The 12,591-nt window shown below is 42.8% G+C and overlaps 1 pseudogene; it reads left to right on the top strand.

Annotated features, from left to right (window-relative positions):
* Positions 1-8,608: 8,608 nt before the first annotated feature.
* Positions 8,609-10,613, top strand: LOC147305697 (uncharacterized; annotated as a pseudogene).
* Positions 10,614-12,591: the final 1,978 nt, after the last annotated feature.

Below are 12,591 nucleotides of genomic sequence, written 5' to 3'. Positions count from 1 at the left end.
CATTCTTGGATGCGGTTGTAGGACCGGCTTTAAAATCGCATGACAAAAATATCATACATATTAAAAAAAACTGTATCACCAACGTAGCCTGGACAACATTTGCTAGTTAGATGAAGTCAGCTATCTCATCGTAGCATATTTATATGCATATTTATAATTATACGCTTCTTGGAGTGAGTGCATACACTCGTGAAGTTTAGTAACTTCAGGTCACTGCAACAAGCCCAGGTACAGTTTACCGACGGATGGGTGCAGGACCTTGAAATGCACCGTGTAGAACGAAAGACCATCGTACGTATCATAAGTTTACCAGTCTCACAAATCGTCGTCATAAATACACATTCCTTAACCGTTTATTAATAGGACCTTTGAGCTCAATGGTAATTAATTAGTAGTGGAAATAATTTCTGGTAGCATCACAGAAATGCAGCAGTGACAATAATATTGTATGCTGTAATCGTACTGGGCAATTAGTGATACAAAACAACTGTTTTATCCTGTGAATAAAAGTATGTGTTTTTGTCAGTGTACCATAATAACAGAAGCGAAACGCAATATTGTGTCAGGACAATTCACTATTTATGCACAATAAATAAAGGAGCATAGCGCGACAATTTCTGTTCAGCGCCAGACTTGCTTGTAACCTATATCACCAATTATGTTATGAAAATGACGCATTAACTACAACAGAAGACTTGCCTTTGTGGAAATGCTTGGAGCAGACTAACCTGTGAGCTGGAGTGTTCTGGGACGTTATATTTGGTCTTTGAATGGCTGCAATCCAGGCCATCCGTCGCCTCTTTGTTACTTCGGAAACATGGCTCGAACAATTTCTCTTCAACGACGTAATCCGATAACAACCGATCTCTTTACCCGTCGGCTTCCCGTGGCTGTCATGCAACCGGCTATTGCAGTTAATAATACAACAGCTTCTTGACATTTTTGTGTTTCTTTTTATCGCTGTGTGACTGATTTCAATTGAAAGGCTGTGTGCGCTAGTACCTCTTGCCACGAGTTCCCAGAATCCTTTGCGGTTTTACCCCTGAATGACGTCACATTTTCAATCTCTATATAATATGCATGTTAAATTTTATATTTGGGGTAAAATATCAAGTCTTTTCAAGTAAACCGGTTCAAGTCCAATTCAAGTCCCAAGTCATTGGTATAAAAGTCCAAGTCAAGTCACAAGTCTTAGAACATTTTTTCAAGTCAAGTCTAAAGTCATAAAATTAATGACTCGAGTCTGACTCGAGTCCAAGTCATGTGACTCGAGTCCACACCTCTGCTACATACAGCTGTGCAGTGGAATAAAAGTGAAGAAGTAGCTTTGTGCCAAGCTGTTCTCATTCCTGGGGCATCTATTAAAACTGCTGTTATGGCTAATTTACACAAAAAAGGGTCACACGGTAGAGCCTGACAGATGGGGTTATGGCATTAGCTGCCCCCAACTTTTACAGCACAGATGGTTACTGTTGAGAAAAGTGTCCCAAATGTAACCAAGAAGTTCTCAGAGTCTAAACCTAACCACAGATTGTTAAAGTAAGTAAAAAACGGTGTAAAACACTTTCAGTAGGTTTTCATGGTTTATAAAACTTGAAGGGAACTCTTTATGATGGGTAATTGGACTATTAACTTTTTTTTGGATGCATCTGTGCAACCAGGGCACCACTCAAAACCTCTCCTCATGGTCAGGGCAGAGAAGAAGTCAGTTAAGGGATCACTTCACTGATTGGGTTCAGTCCTCTGGGGAAGCTGGTGTAAAGATTCATAGCGGCAGAGGTGGCAAAAGTACATTTGTGACTGAAACAGAAGCACAAATAATTGTGTAAAAAAAATACTACAGTTTTTTACTCAGTTAAAAGTAAAAAAGATACAAATGTAAAAAGTAACTCCTCGAACGACATTTTTGTTTTTTTGCCAAGCCATCGCATTAATATTATAATAAAATAATATAAATAAATATGAATATGAACATTATTTTTAACTGAATTTCTAATTCATCAGAATTAGAATTTTAAAATTTCCATGGGTGACTTTGCATCAACATCTAAACAGAAAAATTTGAATAGTCACAGGTTTAAGTGGGACTTTAAAAAGTGCAAGAACCCAGAGATCTGTGGTTGTGCTGCAGTGTCACAGTAATTTAGATATTGAGTGCTATTTTGTGTAGAGTTTGTTTTTAATTGTGCTGCTAAATTTGGTGGATTTTCACAAGTGAATTCAACATGATACAAGCAGATGTTGTATGATGGCTGATTTCTCGCACCCACACATTATAAAATCAGTACAAATGTAAAATTCAGTCAGCAAATCTAATCCTCATCATCAACTTACATTTAATTTGATGTCTGCTACCCTTTTTGTATCCTAACTTTGACCATGGACACATTAGCTGCTCTGCACCAGTCCACTATAACCCTTTATGATAAACTAAGCATTTAAGCCTGTACTCAGCTGGTATTTTTATGCAACCTTTGAGTAACAAAAAGTGAGTATTCTTCCATTTATTTTGCAGGATGGTTAATAATATGAAAAACTTTAGGAACACATAATGCAGGCCATAGATCCATTACTTTACATGTAATCTGTCTTTCTTACATTTCTCTCACATTCTTTTCTCTCCCAGGGAAATCAAATCAACAACTTTAGCTAACAGACACTCACTGTGTGACAAACTACACAGAAACAGTGTTTCTGTTTTCTGATATTTGTTGAGCTGTTAGAAATGCTGCGTTTGAACTCAACTTCAACATTACTCTCTTTACTTGCTCCTCTTCTGTAGCACCAGCTAGATGCTAAAGTACTTGCGACCAGAACTCCTGGACATCCAGACATATGGAATGATCCGGACAAAGAGCTTCCAAATCATTCTGAGTCACTTTAAGCCCTGAATATCATGCTGCAAATAATACATAAACTGTGTGTGATGAGTCCAGGTGATGGATACCTTAATATGATTTGCTTTATGTGTTATTGTTCTCTCCAAATCTAATGAAATGAAATGAAATGAAATCAAATTTTTATTATCTTTGAAGGTGCACAGATGCAGAAAATAATAACTCCCCTCAAATGTGTTAAACCTAAAGTAATGAGCTTGTTTTGAAAATGGAAGGAGTAGAAAGTAAAAGTAAAAAGTTGTCAGAAAAATAAACTCTCAAATAAAGTACATATACCTAAAAATTCTACTTCAAATAAAATACTTGCGCTCTGTTACTTCCCACCTCTACACAGTAATCCCGTCAGTGGCAGTCTTTTAGAAAATTGCCTTTCCATGGCAATAGCAATCTTCCGGCCAAACATCCACTAATTTAATTGTCTATCCTTCCACTTCATCTGATGCATTAATCATTGAATCATTCATCCAACGCATCTATTTAAGAAACAAAATAATTCAAATGATTCCACCAAGTCTGTCTGGCAGCCTCCGTATCTGATCCAGCTCACAGCCCTAATGGTAAACAGTTGACCAGACACTACTCTGCAAGCAGGAATGATTCATAATGAAGATTGTGTCATTCCTCCCATACTGAAAAGCTTCTGGCTCACTGTAGCTTGTAAACACCCTGCTGCTGCCAGCACAGTGCAGAGCAGCAATGGCAGCAGCATCTCCAAAACTGTCAGCTACAAGAGTCAACTTCAAGACCTAATTAATAGACAACATGTAGATGATAGCTTAAAGGACAATAAAATCGAGGTTTTGTAGCCAACATTATTTATCAATGAAGTTTGCATCATTCAAAATGCAGTTAAATTATTTGGCTACAACTAGGGATGGGAATCCTAGGAGTCCAATTCCTTGGAATTGTTAGTCTGCTTGCTTATAAGCCAAACTCTGAATTTCAACAGGTAACAAATGGATGAGCAGTCAGGCTGCAGCTTCAGTTTCTACCTGTTAGTGTTTCTACAGTAGATCACATTGGCGAGTCTCTTTGTGTTGGTTTTTATCTTTGCTTTGTGCTGTCGGCTTCGTGTTCTGTTTGTGTAATACTAAGAGAAAGATCATGTCTGTTGCCATTAGGATAGAAATTTGTGTTGGTGTGTGGGACTGTAGCCTATAGGTTTATATTGTTAAATGTTAATTACGAGACAATGTGTTTAAGGTCATTTTGCAGAGTAACACAAAAGTAATGTAACGAGTAGTATAACAAGTTACTTTCTCCTGAGAGTAATTCAGTAACATGCTACAGGGAGCTGGGGTCTTTGACCCGGCATTTTGAGTTTATTTTTGTATTCGTGATTCTATCCTTCCATGATGATGCTTTTAGTCAAATTTTGTATGGTCTAGTTTTGAGTTTAGTTCCTTTATTGTCTCTAAGTTTATTTGTATATCTTGTTCTTGGTTTCTAGTCTGTTAGGGTTTTTTTGTCTTTGCTTCATCTTCCGTGAGAGTCAGTCGCGTCCTCTGTGTTTGTTATTTTGTTTCCCCCGGTCATGTCTGTTTTTTTCCCTCTCAGTCTCATGGTTATTTTCCTGTTGGTGTCTGCCTTCATGTCTCGCTTACCTGTTCCCTTGTTCCTCTCCTTGTGTTTCATCCTTGTCTATTGAGCCTGTCGTGTGTGTGTGTTTGCTTATTCCTGTCCTAGTGTCAGTTCATGTGTTCGGGCTGATCCTTGTCTTGTGTGCATTGTGTCTAGTTTGCTTCCCATGTCTTGTTATGCCTGATTTGTCCCTCCTGTGTTCCCACGTGTCTCCACTTTTCCTAATCATCTTCATGTAAATGTATTGTGTCTGTTCCCCTTTGTACCTTGTGAGATCACCTGTTCATCTTCACCCATGTTCCAGGTTTCATGGTTCTCGCTCCATGCTGGAGTGTTTAGTTTCTTATCAGTGAATGGTCAATCTCCTTTTGCTTTTGTTTTGTATTTCCATGCAACCACAATAAACAGCTCAGCTTTTGTTTAAATCCAGGTTTGTCTCCGTAGTCTGCACTTAGGTCCTCACTCTCTGCCTTACAGACAGCATTACTTATTTAAACAGAACACATTAAGAAAAGCGTTTCTTGTAATATTTACTTTTTTGACAAAAAGTCCAGACACTGATCAAAACAAGGAGGGAAAATCCCTCCAACACACAAAAACATTTGACCACACAGCATGCAATTAATTTGCATGACTGTATGGATGCAGCTCTTTGGTTATACACAAAGCAGATTGCTTGTGAAAACAGGACTGTTGCCAGTACTCTTGCAGAATAAGCAATGATATATTATTCTCAGATGTTTTAAGATTTTTATCACCTTTTCCCTGTTCTCAAAATCAACTGCTTTTTGATAGGCTGATCTTAGCAAACAGAAAGGTTAAAGAGCAGGATGGTGGCACTTCTCTGCTTACAGCAGAGCTGCTTGACTGAGATGACCACGTTTGTGCTCAACAACTTGTTTGAAACAAAACATTTAGAGCAGTTTAAAGCTTTAGCTTTTGGCTCACAGGGATTATTCTTGCAATTGCTGACTTCATTATCTGACAGTTTGGCCCTTTTATGTCAACATCAATAGTTTTTACATGACAGAAAATAAGGGAAAGCATAATAGGTCCCATTTTAAAAAAAGATAAAAAAGGAAATACAGCATAAAACATTAAACTGCTTCTTACAGACCTCACGGTCCTTTAGGACATCTTTCAAAGCAAGTCTTTTCTTCTCCGTCTGTCTGTCTAAAACCAAGAGAATAGATCAAAGTCACCATTGATCTTGTCCGCCTTCATTCGCCCTCAGATCTGAAGGAAAACACTCTGCTACAATAACCTGCAGTACACACAGGAGAAACTAATATTTTTGTCTTACTATACACAACCTGGGTGTTTTTCTACAACACTTGTTTTGCTTTCAGTGTCAGGGGATGTTGGCTTGGTGGTCATTTTTCCTAGGCCATATAAACAGTTAAAGTGTGTTTAACCTGGAAGCTGAACTGAGATCAAGAGATCTCCTGAGGGAAATGTGAGAACAAATTACAGAAACACAAGATCAAAATGAAATCAAAACAACCACCACCACCCCCCACACACTAATTAAAACCATCAGAAATATTATTCCAAATCTAATTTGCTAAAGCTTTAAAGCCTCTCTCAGGAATGAGTGTCTAATCTATTTGAAGCCGTTATTTCAGTGATGAAATGCATAAACCTGCATACAGTCTTCCGTGGCTCACTATTGATAACAGGAACTTTTGAAGTTGATTTGCGATCTATCTGGTGTTGTGTTTATTATCTCTGAGCTGAACTTTGGATGATAAATATCTTGGCCCCGTGAACGGAGACACAGATAATCTGGTGTCACAGATGCCAGAGAGACCATCCGGCCATTTCATATAACTCACAGAAGTGCGTGTGAAAGCTGTTTGCAGTGATGAATCGAGAGCAGTCTGCTAGAAAGTGTCTACTTAAGTGACAGCAGCATGAGCAGCCAGTCTGTGTTTAAAGGAAAAACAAGCTGAACGAATCCAATTTGCACGAGAGATATATCTCCATCTCCAGTATGTAAATATTAAGTAATAAAGCTGTAAACTGCAAAAACATAATTTCAAGCAATTAGACTAAAATAAAGCCTGGCAGCATAAAACTGAATTGGAAGATTTCATTTCATTTTCAAAAACAGTGGCCGTCATTCACTAATATCCCATTTATGAAACATACACTCTGCGCTATTTTATTCTTACCACTGTTCATATATTATTATGTTAAACCAGTGGGCTTGTACAATCTGCATTATGCCACACCCTCATTTCTCTGTACAAAGATGCATGCTTACTTTCAGGTGAAGTGGAGAAATTAGCAAGGATGCTCTAAGAGAGAAGCCTGCACCAAGAAATTAGATTCTAAGGGATGACATCCAGCAATGCTGTGCAATTTTTAATGAAAGATGAATAAGGAATAATGGAATGTGTAAATAATGACCAAAAGACAATAACAACAACAACAATGATTATGATTATCATTGCTGTTGTTTTTTCAGTAGCATTTAATATAAAGACGTTTTTACATTTTGTGAGACAACGAGGCCTTCATTTGTTCAGAGGCACTTTTAAATTTGTTTGTAAAGTGTGAACAAACAATAACTGTTTTGTGCATTAAACTTTTTGTTTGCATGATCTATACACTGTTAGTAAATGAGGTAATCATTCTTACAGGCAGGTCCACAGAAGAAAAAGAAATAGGCATAGTATTTCAATAAGAGTCTAATGGTCTCATAGTCACAAGAAAGCAATCTACTTGTTTGTGCAAAGACACCATAGTTTGGTGTTTGATTTGAATGGTTTGTTTTGGAGTTATTGTTATTTCTGTCAGTTTCACTTTCTCACTTTGGTAACTGTCTATTAATTATCTGCCCTGCCATGATTAATCTCACTTGTGTCGTCTTCCAGTCCTGTCCCCTAGCCATCAGTTACCCTCCTGTGTCCAATTGTTAATCAGTCACCCATGTGTGTAAATGTTCCCCAGCTTCATCTTGTTCCCTGCCAAATTGTATTGCTCATTTTGTCAAGCTTTTCAGCGTTACTCGTGTTCTTTTGTTGTCATTGGCGATTTTGCCTTCCTGCTTCCTGCTGCTTGACCACTGTTAAACTTTTTAGTAAAGACTTTTTGTAACAGTCAGCACAACTTGGATATTAAGATGGTTTATTAGGAGGTATATTTAATGTCTGCAGCATGTTTGTTCCTGAGACTCTTCAGAGCAGTGTTGGGCAAGTTACTTTGAAAAAGTAATTAGTTATAGTTACTAGTGACTTCTTCAAAAATTAATTGAGTTAGTAACTGAGTTACAATATTATAAAAATAACTAATTAGTAGGAAAAGTAACTGTTGCATTACTTTAAAAAAAAGTTTAACCCTCTGTGGTCCAGGTGCTACATTTCACCTTTAAAAACTATTTCCCTTGCCTTGTTTGGTATACTTATTTTTAGAACAACCTCACATGTTTGAATTTACTGTTTTTTTTTTCATTTTGACATACTGTATTTCTGTCAGGGTCCTGGGTCTCCTGACCCAGCGTTTTAGTTCTTTGTGATTTTTGTATTATTGTACTTGGTGTGAGTTTCTTGTTTCGATCCCTTGCCCTTCATGTTTCTCTATGTCCCCTCTGTTCTGTGTAAGTCTGTGTCTGCATGTTTGATTTCCCCTCTGTGTCTCTCGGTTCTTAGAGTCCTCTGCCTTATGGTTTATGTCTCTGTGTTTCTTAGTTGCTGTCTCCACTGTGTCAAGTTCGCGTCTCTGTGTGATCCTTCCTGTTTTACTTTGAAGGTCCGTGTCTTATGTGAATGTGTCCTGCTTTGCTTGTCTCGTCAGTTCTAATTTCCCCCAGCTGTGCTCTCCTTCTGTGTCTCATTCTCCTCGTTACTTCCCAGTGTATTTAGTCCCTGTGTTTCTCTGAGTCAGTGTTGCGTCGTACCCTCAACAAGCTGTGTGTGTTTTGCCTCCGTGTTGCCAGTGTTTTGTTTCCAGTTCAGTGTTTTGTGCTTCAGTGTTTTAGTCCACCAGCGTTTTTGTTTGTCTTTTGGTGAGTTTAGTTAGTAAGAGGTTTTCCAGCATTAAAGCTGCGCTTTAAGTTGAATTTCTGTGTCTGAGTCCTGCATTTTGGATCCACCACTCCTGCTTGCCCGCCTGCCACACAGCCAACCATGACAGAACGACGCAACCATCAAATGGATCCTGCGGACTCACGGTCTCAGTATCTCGCGCAGTTGTGGAATTACTGCCGGGAGGTAATCCACGCTGAGGACACCCCCAAGAGACTCCTTCAGGTGGTCTTTTTCGACAACTTTTTGTCTTCCACCCTCTGCACAGCTGGTTTTTTGGACATTAACGGATTAAAACAATTAATAACAGCTCTGAGAGCCAGGATTTGCTTCGAACTGTTTGGCATGGGCGGTCCAGGCAAGGTAGAGTCAGCTACCCTCCTGGAAGCCCTCGCTGCCTGGTATTCTCAGCATCAGCATCTGTTCCCATCAAGCTTTATCACTAAATCATTCCATCCTCCCTTAAGAGAGGGACTGCATCCTCGTTGCCTTCACCCCAGTACACCAGTGTCTCCAGCAGCTCAGCTCCCAGTGTCGCCTGCTCAGCAGCCACTCTCAGCCCAGTTAGCTCCCCCGCAGCCACTCTCAGCCCAGTTAGCTCCCCCGCAGCCACTCTCAGCCCAGTTAGCTCCCCCGCAGCCACTCTCAGCCCAGTTAGCTCCCCCGCAGCCACTCTCAGCCCAGTTAGCTCCCCCGCAGCCACTCTCAGCTCAGTCTCCAGTGCCACTCTCAGCTCAGTCTCCAGTGCCACCCTCAGCTCAGTCTCCAGTGCCACCCTCAGCTCAGTCTCCAGTGCCACCCTCAGCTCAGTCTCCAGTGCCACCCTCAGCTCAGTCTCCAGTGCCACCCTCAGCTCAGTCTCCAGTGCCACCCTCAGCTCAGTCTCCAGTGCCACCCTCAGCTCAGTCTCCAGTAGCTCCAGTGCCGCCTGTAGCGCAGGCCCCAGTAGCTCCAGTGCCGCCTGTGGCGGTGGCCCCAGTAGCTCCAGTGCCGCCTGTGGCGCAGGCCCCAGTAGCTCCAGTGCCGCCTGTGGCGCAGGCCCCAGTAGCTCCAGTGCCGCCTGTAGCGCAGGCCCCAGTAGCTCCAGTGCCGCCTGTAGCGCAGGCCCCAGTAGCTCTGGCTCCAGCATTACCGGTTCCACTCGTTCACTCCATGCAGGGAGAAAGCCTAAGTCCTACTCAAGGTGCTTTTCATGGGTCAGCCGCCATTGGCACTGTTTGCCGCTCCAGGGCTTCCCCAGAGGCTAGGTCCCAGTCCTCAGCTGATGCTGGACCCCTGGAGTTTAAGCAGCCACCTGGGAAGTGCCCCGTGTCAGTGCTGTCTGAGCAGGGCCAGTGCTCAGCACAGCACCCATTTCCTTCATGTCTGCCAGTGGACTCCATGCCTGCTGGCTTTGTGATGGCTTCTGCTGGAGGGTCCAAGGGGCCCGTCCAGCCTTCGTCTCGTGTCTCCGCTGGAGGGTCCGAGGGACCGCTCCGGCCTTCGTCTCGTGCCTCCGCTGGAGGGTCCGACGGACCGCTCCGGCCTTTGTTTCCTGTTTCCGCTGGAGGGTCCAAGGGACCGCTCCGGCCTTTGTCTCCTGTTTCAGCTGGGGGGCCCGAGGAGCCCGTCCAGCAGCCCTCCTCGTCAGCTGGTGGTTCCGGAGAACCACACCAGCCTCATGCCTCGTCGGCTGGAGGGTCCGAGGGGCCCGTTCAGCCTCCTGTCTCCGCTGGAGGGTCCGAGGGGCCCGTTCAGCCTCCTGTCTCCGCTGGAGGGTCCGAGGGGCCCGTTCAGCCTCACGCCGCGTCAGCTGGAGGGCCCGAGGAGCCTGTCCAGCCGCCACCTGCGGCCGCCTCGTCGTCGCCTGGTCCAGCTTCATCCGAGTCTTCGTCTTCGTCCTCGCCTGGTCCAGCTTCATCCGAGTCTTCGTCCTCGCCAGGCCCAGCCTCATCAGAGCCTTCAGCCTCGCCAGGCCCAGCCTCCATGTCTTCATCCGCGCCTGGTCCAGCTTCTGCCTGTGCTTCGCCTGGTCCTGCCCCGCCTGGTCCTGCCCCGCCTGGTCCTGCCCCGCCTGGTCCTGCCCCGCCTGGTCCTGTGCCCACCGGGCCTCAGCCAGTACGCTTGACACTGGGGCGCCGCCGCTGCCTTCCGCGCGGCCGGCCCCCTGAACTGCTCCGTCGTCTCCTTCGTCGCCGCCGCTGCCTTCCGCGCGGTCGGACCCCTGCACTGCTCCGTCTCCTTCGTCGCCGCCGTTGGCTTCCGCACGGCCGGCCCCCTGACCTGTTTGGACTCCTGTGCTGTCGGCCCCCTGGCCAGCCCCCTGCATTGTTCTTTTTTCTGGGCTCGTGTTTTGTTTTGGGGCTTTCTTGTGCTTTGGTGTTTTTGTTTCGTGCCCTCCTTCCTGGGCCCCCGCCGCCCGCCCTGGTCGGGTCGTTTTCTGTTTTGGGCGGTTTTTGGTTTTTTTTTCGTTTTCTTGTGTTGGGCTGTCGGGAGCCAGCCCTTGGGGGGAGGGTACTGTCAGGGTCCTGGGTCTCCTGACCCAGCGTTTTAGTTCTTTGTGATTTTTGTATTATTGTACTTGGTGTGAGTTTCTTGTTTCGATCCCTTGCCCTTCATGTTTCTCTATGTCCCCTCTGTTCTGTGTAAGTCTGTGTCTGCATGTTTGATTTCCCCTCTGTGTCTCTCGGTTCTTAGAGTCCTCTGCCTTATGGTTTATGTCTCTGTGTTTCTTAGTTGCTGTCTCCACTGTGTCAAGTTCGCGTCTCTGTGTGATCCTTCCTGTTTTACTTTGAAGGTCCGTGTCTTATGTGAATGTGTCCTGCTTTGCTTGTCTCGTCAGTTCTAATTTCCCCCAGCTGTGCTCTCCTTCTGTGTCTCATTCTCCTCGTTACTTCCCAGTGTATTTAGTCCCTGTGTTTCTCTGAGTCAGTGTTGCGTCGTACCCTCAACAAGCTGTGTGTGTTTTGCCTCCGTGTTGCCAGTGTTTTGGTTCCAGTTCAGTGTTTTGTGCTTCAGTGTTTTAGTCCACCAGCGTTTTTGTTTGTCTTTTGGTGAGTTTAGTTAGTAAGAGGTTTTCCAGCATTAAAGCTGCGCTTTAAGTTGAATTTCTGTGTCTGAGTCCTGCATTTTGGATCCACCACTCCTGCTTGCCCGCCTGCCACACAGCCAACCATGACAATTTCATTTCATTTATTTATTTCACACTTGGTTCAACAGTTTCAACAGTTTTGTTCTTTCAGACAAACAAACCATACTTTCATTTGGTATAGCACTGCAACCATGCGTGAAAAGGAGCAGGAAGAAGAAAATATTCTTATTAAACCCTGCCCCCTATCTGCGATCCAACTTATATTACAAGTGGGCACCAAAAACCAAGGTACAAAGATTTATCTCCAGGTCCTAACTCAGACCAAACAACAAATTTACAATCAGCAATATACCGCTTCACATAATAACAAGGAGAAAAGATAAGTAAATAGAATAAAATGAGGCAAAATAAAAAAATTTAAAAAAATTTTCTTCAATTAATTCCAATTTCGTTCATATTCTTTATATTGAATTATCGTTTTAGACATGTAACACTTTTTAAAACAGTTCAAATTTGTACAATTCTTTAGATTATAATGAAGAGAGCATTAACACAATGGATCTAAAATCAGACAAAAAACATAAAATCAGAGTAGAAAAAAGTTAGATTTTTTACTGTAACAACCACAAACATGTTTAACGACTCATCTTCATAACTTGAAATGCAAACATAAATTGTATATTTTAAAAACCTATGCACAAGTTTTGCAAACAACAAAGTTATGTGCCGCTATTGACCTAAAAATGCAGACAAAGTGGTTTTTTTTTTTTTAAATAACCATTTCAAACTATTTACAGAACAATCAGGTGTTCTGCATAGAAAGCACACAAATTATTTGTGTCACTCCAAAAAAATCATTTCTGTCCACTACAAGATAAAGTCGAACATCACAAGCCTGATACCTGCAGGCCTGAAAGGTGTATCACAACGCATGTTTTTCCAGCTGGAGACAGTGTTTACATGGCAATCTGCCTTTGGCAGCAACTGCGACATTCAGCAGTTGCCTCATTGTCCT

This window comes from Aulonocara sp. 'chitande type north' Nkhata Bay, linkage group LG20, assembly GCF_057382095.1.
Source record: "Aulonocara sp. 'chitande type north' Nkhata Bay isolate Kocher_YH1m ecotype deep benthic linkage group LG20, A_spYH_male_GT1.1, whole genome shotgun sequence".
Classification (NCBI taxonomy): Eukaryota; Metazoa; Chordata; class Actinopteri; order Cichliformes; family Cichlidae; genus Aulonocara; species Aulonocara sp. 'chitande type north' Nkhata Bay.
Note: the sequence above shows the minus strand (reverse complement) of the source record. Positions and strands in the feature narration are given on the sequence as shown.